Source organism: Ambystoma mexicanum, chromosome 3q (assembly GCF_040938575.1).
Source record: "Ambystoma mexicanum isolate Mex_15411 chromosome 3q, UKY_AmexF1_1, whole genome shotgun sequence".
Lineage (NCBI taxonomy): Eukaryota > Metazoa > Chordata > Amphibia > Caudata > Ambystomatidae > Ambystoma > Ambystoma mexicanum.
In genome coordinates this window covers 148,525,162-148,533,729 of record NC_090926.1, presented here as the reverse complement: position 1 = coordinate 148,533,729, position 8,568 = coordinate 148,525,162, and the positions used below count along the sequence as shown (strand labels likewise).

Genomic DNA, 8,568 nt, shown 5'->3' with positions numbered 1-8,568 from the left:
CTGACTGTAAGCATCGGCTAACTTTGCCTTCTGTGTATTTTGGAGGTTGGGGGGTAAGATGTTACGGCCTGATTCATTAATTTTAAATTCATAAATAACAGTTTGCATTTAACACGTTTTGGCCTTGAAGCGTCTAGTTTCCTAATAAACCATTTCCATCTTGGTCTTCTTGTGAGGGGCCAAAGAACAAACGAGTAATGGGGTTTATTTTATGAATGATTAAAACAGAGGGAGGAGCTGGGCCAGCCCCCTTCTCGCAAGCTTGCTCACAGGCAGGAAGTGCAGCACTAGCAAGAGAAAAGAAAAAAAACTGCAAATTGCAAACAGGGGGGAGGGAGCAGAGAGGGAGCGACAGGCAGAGGGGAACCAGCTATGCGATGGGAATGGCTGCTGGCAGCCTCTTCTTTCAGTAAAAGTAAGTGTTCCCGTACTTTCACAGTGTGGACAGCCACGGGAGGTAAGGGCACATAACTTCAGACGTCGGCGCTTTATTACGCAAAAGCAATTCACGGACTGGTAAAGGTCACTTTTTGGGGGAGGCTGATAACGTTAGTGACAGGAACCAGCTTTCTGCCCTTGTATTTATCGTTCGTTCTCGAGCTGCCCTGATCCATAAAACAAACAGGATCTCTATCCCTGTGTTTAAATTAATCTGCACTCTGTAGTATTTGGGGGGCGGGGGGATCCTCTTCTACCAATTACTGACTATACACTGGTTCACTTTAACAAAAGCGAATTCGATTGCCCAACCCCCATGCATACACAAACTACCTGTACTTTTGGTTTAAAAAAGGCTGCGTGGGGCGCTGCATGGCGCCCAATACTCAAAAGGAGGACGTTGTATTAGGAGGTTCGTGAAAGAGCAGACACGCTCGCAAAAGATGGTAGGCACGTCGTGCACAGAGTTACGTATACAGGCAAGGCACGAGGAGGAGCAGGCGCATGTTAACATGGACTCTACTACATACCGGCAGAAAGATAAAATAGATTTGCATACAGACGCCAGCACGGGTGGAAATATACTCGCTCGCTTGGACGTAAAAAGGTTAGCCACGTGGAGCAGAAGGCACGTGTGGGCGAAGGACAAAATCAATTGTTGGAGGGGTGGATAAACAGGATCTGGCGCGAGAGCGTATATGGGCATAAACACGTTGACAAAGACATGGACATTGAAACCCAAGCACACGTGGAAACAGACTCGCAGAACCACGGATAGAGGGGAGTAGTCCCACACATCAGAAATGCCCCCCCCCATGTCCTGCAATCACAATTCAGTACTTTTTGCATGTGATTAGCACCTGGTTTCCCCTTTTAGGACTTTGTAGCAAAAGGACAATTGTTAAGCCGTGGGCCGGTAACACCGATCAGAAGCCCCCGCAAATTGGTTCCGTATTACACATAAAATCGAATCACCCTTCACTCGGTGCACTATTGGGTAAGGGCAACAGGTGTGGGCGCAAGCAGTACACCCGTAAAGGTTTGCTTGGGGTCCTGAGACTGTCCCACCAGGCCCAGTGAACTTCAAACCCCATGGTTTGTCCCCTGTACCTCATGGTGAAAGGGAGAAGCTGTTTTCTTTTACTTTGCAAAGTGCAGGGCAGAGGGAAAAAAAACGGTATACATTCCTGTGTGCTGACTCAGAGCTGGCGGGGAGGACTCCCTGGTATTCTGGAAATGCCCCCATGGAGCATTATCGCAGCTGGAAGCAGGGCTATTAAGCTGCTGGGCGTATTTTAAAGCCGAGTTCATGTAAATTCAAACGAGATCCCTGTTGTCGGCTAAAGAAAATCGGGTGGATAAACGCTAGAATTGAGCTAACCTGGGGGAATCGCAGCCCCACTTTACTTAGAATGCGTGCAATTTGAAGCCCCCACCCCATTTAGAACGCGTTCCGTTTTTAACGCATTAAGCGAAACAAAGCTTTACCGCGTGCTTAAGGGTGTGTTCAGGGACAGCACCCTGCACTGCCATGTGGCCTGGGGGAGGGACCAGTTAGTCATTATTCATAAGAACTTCATTTCGCCTTCGCTGCCTCCTTCCCTTGCGCCGAGTCAATTTGAGCCCAGATCCAGGCACACGGTCTGCTCCTCTTACCCCCAGCCCAAGAAGCAAACAGGTTCTTCCTGCCCCCAGCCGCAGGCTAAATTACTTGTGATGGGTGGCCTGGTTTAGAAAGAAAAAGGGGCCATCTGTTCTCCTGTATACAAACAACAGCAGGGAGCCGATGACATCAACTTTACCCCAGCCGCGTTATTGGGCGGGCAGTAAAACGGAGCCGAGGCCATGCACACCTGCATAGTGTGTATCTATGACGGTTCGCTGTGCTGATTGCGTCCTTTGTTCAAGCACTAGCCGCACCATGCGTTGTGTATCCTGGCGCATGTGACGAGTCACGAGTGTACATAATCTGTGCCAGTTCCAGTCAATTCATATGGAGGTAATTTGGCACTACAATCTCAGAATACAGAGTTAAAACCATGGCTTGGTTAGCATCTTCCGAATGGAGTTGGGTCATGTTGACATGTATGTGACGTGTATTCAGTTGTGTGTATTATTATATATGCCTTTTTGTTATGAACTGGTCCAGGAGGGGAAGCAAGGCTAGAAGCGAAACTTTCTTAGGTGCGCAGCCACAATGCCATATGTTGGGGTTCACATACAGAAATGAAGATGGCTGCTGATTTGACTGGTTATGTAAAGCACAGTTTGCATCACCTCATGGTAGCACAAACCAAACCCAAAAGCATGGCTCTGCAAGTTGCTTGCGGATGTTAATGTTAAAGGATATTTGTACTGTGCACTTTCACTACCAGAGTGTTCCCCTGGCGCTCTGACAGATCTGAAAAGGAAAGCGGGTGGGGGTTGAGTTAGTGGGAACGAGCGGGATAAGTGCAAAAGAGCAGAAATGTGCTGTTGGCCGCTTCAGTTCAGTTAACGCCGTTTGCTGAGCTTGGGGATGCTTTCCGGTCAGTAGCCGTCGTGTGCTGTTGTGCGAACTATGTGTGGTGGTTTTGTTGTTGCAGTGAAGTTTGTGCCTGTTTGTTGTACTTTAGGGTTGTGGTTGTTTGGTTAGAGTTTGAGAGGTGCATGCAGAGGGGTGAAATTGTTAATGGGTTGGTTTTTGGCCTCACTATCTAGAAGTGATGTGTTCACTTTCCATGTTCTTTCTAGATGTGGCACGTAAATCTCTGCATTTCTATCTGGATCCTGCACTTGCTAATATTCACAACTTTGTCTATATGTGACGCACGCCAATATTCACAATTATATCCAAATTTGGCACTGGCCCACCTTCGAAATTCTGTAGATGCAAAGCGAGCTAGCATTCACAATTCTAAATGTGGCATTGGTAATATTCTCAATGCAGTCTAGATGTGGCACTGGCCAACATTCACAATACTGTCTAGCTGTGACGCAGGCTAATGTTCACAATTCTAAGTGTGGCACTTGCTAACATTCACAACTCTTGAGTTGCACTTGCTAACATTCACAATGCTATCTAGATGCGATGCAGGCTAATGTTCACAATTCTATCTAAATGTGGTACTTGCTATCAATCACAATTCTGTCTGGGTCCGGCGAAGGCTAATGTTAACAATTCTATCTAGTTGTTAAGCAGGTTAGTGTTAATATACTGGTCTGCTATGATCTGAGGGCAGGTAGAGTGGCAGGGCTTCTGCGGTAGAGTAATAGCTTTACTCCCCACCCAGGCCACACCTACCTTGATGGTTGCTGCTGGTTGATGGCTGGCCTTCCCTGCTGACGCCTGCAGACATAATCTGGAGCAGCCCTTTGCCTTGGGGCCCATAGCCGCGGGGGCTTCCCAAGGAAGGTCAGTTATGACCAGCTGGACGTACCAATCAGGGGAGGTGGGCGGACTGGGAGGCAGTAGGGGGATGGTGGGACTGGGAAAAGGCCAGACACAAAGGATTACATCCCAGGGACTGCACAGAAAAACAGGGTCAAGCTACCCTGGACACTAGACAAACCCACCAGATTGGCACACAGTGCTTACCAAAACCGAGTGAAAAAACTCACACAACTCCAAGAGAGTACATGAAACGGGCCAAAAACAGATTACAATCAATGTGCAATTACTCACTGAGCATCAACTAGCCCCTAAAACTGCTTCCAATGGTTTCCCTACCAGATCCTCAAGACACACACCTGACTTTTCCAACCAATTGCAAGAGGGGAGGGGAGGGTGGGGCTGGGAAAAGGCCAGGCACAAACAAAGGACTGCACACTCTTGATGCAGGTCAGCACAGATGAACAGGATCAGAAGCCGCAAAAACACTACACAAACCCACCAGATTAGCACACAGTGCTCACCAAATATGATTGGGGAAACAAACTTGCACCACTCCAATAGAGTACATGAAACAGGCCAAAAATGGATTACAATCAATGTGCACTACTCTCTGAGCATCAACCAGCCCCTAAAGCTGCTTCCATGTGGTTTCCCTACCAGATCCTTCGAGATGAATAGTGTCAAGTATTGAAAGGAGGCTCAGGTCATTGTAATATTATGAAGTCTAGGAATGTGACCATGTTTGGTTCATACTCATCGGATGTTGTCCCAAGAAGGGCATGATGCACAGCAGCACTGGAAAGCAATGCTGGGGTACATGGCTGGATATGTACCAGCAGACACAGGACCTGACTTGAGTATAGTCCCTGCCCTAACTCTCCTTTCATCAGCATGTAATAGACCATTTTTAAGGGTTGGGAGCATATGTAGGAAAGGGATTTGAGACTAGGGTTAAATCAGCCCCTACCTACTATGGATAACCTTTACTTACTCAACCAACCTGTTCCCTTTCCTCCATGCTCTTGGGAGATGGCAAAGCATAATTACAGGGGCGGATGGAACAAATCGTTTGAAAATCGCAGAGTAAGCCGATGTTCATTTGAAGACCTTTTAGGAGAAGCACCTGACCACAAGGAGTAATGCTTTCATAAGCAGACCCTCCAGTTTATAGCGATTTTGCGATCCCTCAAAATGCCGCGTAAAGGCCGTTTTGCGCAAAATGCCACAAAAACTGCCATTTTGTGCAAAAACAGCATCTATAAAAATGTTTTTTTTTTTACATTTAAAAAAAAGTAATCTGCAAAAATTACTGTTTTAAAAAAAATACTCAGGGTGCCATGTTCTCAACTTTTTTTTTACACAAGAAATGAAATGCGCTAACACATCTCATCACTTGCGCCCCAAAAAAGTGCAGCCCAATCCACAAGGGACACATGAATGGGCACATTTTATATGAGCGCCCATTCAGATGGCCTTTTTCACCTCCTTGATCAAATAAAGTGGCGTTTCTGTCAATTTAAAAGCGCATCCCTCATTTGCAGGCAAGATGCACTTTTAAATGTGCAAAAATTGTAATCAACCCTACGCGCACGAGAAGTGGGGCTGCCACTGCATGACAGGGTCTTCCCTGACCCTGTCATGCATTTCTTTTAAGGTATGAACCACTGCTGTGTCGCTTGCATTCCTGTTCCTCGAACACGATAAAAATGCACTTTTTGGGTCGTATTTTACAGTGGCAGGCACCTGGAGGGCCTGTCCCTGTGGAAGGCGCTGGGAGCTTGCAGAACACTGTCGGGAGAGCGATTATATTCAAAGTACTGCCCATTTTGACCTATTTCGTCCAGTTCTATTCAATTGATTTTTATAAATACTGAACATGTGTTGCAGGGGTGTCACCCGCTCCCCATGTTCAGTATTTTTGGTCTAGGGTGGTTGCAGAAGTGTGTTCCCCTTTTTCCTAAAAATTGTAAGCAACCCTACGCGCACAGGAAGTGGGGCTGCCACTGCATGACAGGGTCTTCCCTGACCCTGTCATGCATTTCTTTTTTAATATAATGTTCAGTATTTTTGGTCTAGGGTGGTTGCAGAAGTGTTTTCCCCTTTTTCCTAAAAATTGGAGGCGGGGACAAAAAAAAAGAAAATAACGAAAAAGGGACCCTGTGGAGTTGGATCCGACTCGCGTCAGAGGGACGGATCTGGCACTGCAGGGTTGCAGGGGAAGCGGCAGCGACCAAGCCGTTAAGTAGGGGAGGGGGTGGGGTGGTGGTGATAGGTACATTTTGGGTTGTTTGGCTGAAGTGCAAATCAATTCGCAGCGATATTGACTACGGTCAATTCCGCCGCAAATAATTACACTTTGGTCAAACGACCCAGAACACCATTCAAGGCAGCTGGCCAGCGCACAATTGCGCTACAGCTCAAGCCTGTGGAAATGCGCTGGTCACCTTTCAGAATAAGGTGACCTGCTCATTTCCAAAAATGGCTTGTCTAAAAATAGCATATCCTCCGTTCTTTTTTAAATGCCCCATTTTTTTTTTTAGGAACTGGGTCAAAATCTACATTTAAAAAAAAAATGTTTACACTATGAGGGAGAGTGATGGGTGAGATGTGAAGTGATAGGCAAGAAAGCAGAGGGAGAGCAGTGGGTCAGAGGAGGAAGTGCTGCACAAGAGAGCAGAGGATGCAGTGATGCGGTGGCCCAGAAATCTGAGAGCGAGCAGAGGTACAGAAAGTAGAGGGTGCGTGTGGTCAGTGAGCCAGAAAGCAGAGAGGAAGCGGTTGGCCAGAAAGAGGCAGTGAGCTGCGGATTGGGGAAAAGGATGAGGGAAGAGTGCGATAGAATGGGAGAAAGGATGCAAGATGCAGAAGCAGCACAAAAGAATGAAGGACTGTATATTGCGGGAGGAATTGTAGAGTGTAAGGTGTGAGTTTGGAGTGTGGCAGGGGCTGGGCAGTGCAAATTGTGACTTGACAGTGTGACAGCATGTGAGTATTTGTATGACAGTGAGAGGTTAAGGAATGCAAGTTGTGATGGAGAGAGTTGGTGAGATGTGTGTTGGTGAGAGAGGTGTGTGGGTGTTTTGTTTGGGGGATTGGAGAACATAGAAGGGGAATATTTTCAGCATTATAACTGAGAATGATCAATTTAGTTAATACTATTAAATAGGCCTGAACATTAAACCAGAAATGTAGCCAAATCAAACACTGTTCTGCCAAGCCAGACATCTGGGACTCTTCTATTAAATTAATACAAAAGATGCATAATAATGATACCCTGGCTCTCTTGTAGCCTTGCACTCTGCCTATTTGCTGTAATGTGGCAAGCTGACGCCCTCCAGTTAATACAAAATGTCCCGCAAAAAAGCTGCAATAAATAAAGGTTTGTGCCGCAAAATCCTGGAAGGTCTGCATAAGGCATGACTGGTAGTGCATCCTTTGATTTCTCCAGAGTAACATGGCTCTCGAAGGACATGGACACAGCACTTGCCTGACCAAGTGTAAATGCTGCCTTTTCAAGGAAGGGATCTTTCAGAGCTTGTGAAAGTCTAGAATATGCAGGTTGATCCATCTAGCAGTAGATGCTTTTGATCACCCCTCATAGTTACAGCAACCACATGAAGATGTTCTGAAAATGAGGCTGTCCTTATCATTATAGAATTTTAGAGCCCTACTCTCATCGAAAAGGAACATTTCTCCAAAATTAATATGGGATTCAGTTCCCACCATGGTCAACAAGTACAGTTACCCTTGTCCTTCTGAACCAAGAGCATCCCTTTGATCAACCCTATGAAGTGAAGTAAAAAAAAAAGGCATATGTCGCAGATCTCTTGTAGACCTTTGTCGAAAAGACAAATGAGCAAGGGTTGACAACCCACCTTCAGGTCTGCCAGATGGATGAAGTGGACGTAACGGAGGCTACAGGCTTGAAAGACCATTAACAAAAATGCTCTGTATAACTGGATTTGATGGTGGGAGCACTGCCACAGCACCTTGTCTTGATGCCAGAAACCATCAAATTAGACATAAAAGTTCGAAATTGGGCTAGCAATGCTTTTGAAGGTGTATATCTTCCTGTGCGGGCACCAGTATCGGAATCTAGCCCACCTACTGAAGCACTGAGACCTCACAGACGGCTTCCAGCGAGTCCATCAAAAATCTAGTCCCCATGCAAAGGACATAGATTCGTGGGAATGGGTGGAGACATTATATTCCTATTGGAGGAAGACAATTGTGCCTTAGAGGAAGACCAAGAGGAGGCATAGAGGCCAATTGCAAATGCTCTGAAAACCAGATCCTGTTGGGCCAGCAGGCACCAATCCCAATCGAGGGGGAGCTTGCACTGTGCCTCCAGTTTGTGTAGAACTCGGGTCTGCAACCTGTGGCTCTCCAGATGTTTTGGACTACGAATGCCATGATTTCTCGCCATTGACTATGATGGTTAGGACTGGTGGGAGTTGTAGTCCAAAACATCTGGTGAGCCAAAGGTTGCAGACACCTGAATTGTAGACCTTTTTGGTAATATTTGGTTGACTAGGAAAATTCTGCATAGACTGCGAATCCCATGACAGGGCTGTCCTTTTTCCATCGAGTCTTCCCTGATCCCTCAGAGGTATAACGAGGACACTTCCTGTTTCTATGAGTAGCAAAATTGGTGATATTCAGCTACCCCAAATAAGTTAACTGGTGAAGAGCTTCCCTGCTAGATATGCTGCTATAGGACTATATTGTGATTGATGCATGACTTCGAAATTTGCATT

The 8,568-nt window shown here is 46.3% G+C and overlaps 1 protein-coding gene across 3 annotated transcripts in view; it reads left to right on the top strand.

Annotated features, from left to right (window-relative positions):
* Positions 1–247: 247 nt before the first annotated feature.
* Positions 248–8,568, top strand: part of CDK4 (cyclin dependent kinase 4) — a 735,471-nt gene continuing 727,150 nt past the window's right edge. Inside the window, exon 1 of one of the 3 annotated variants that reach the window (XM_069653350.1) lies at positions 248–415. The gene's annotated coding sequence lies outside the window, so the exon portion shown is untranslated. The remainder of the gene's footprint in view (positions 416–8,568) is intronic. The other 2 variants (XM_069653351.1, XM_069653352.1) reach the window with 2 other exon arrangements.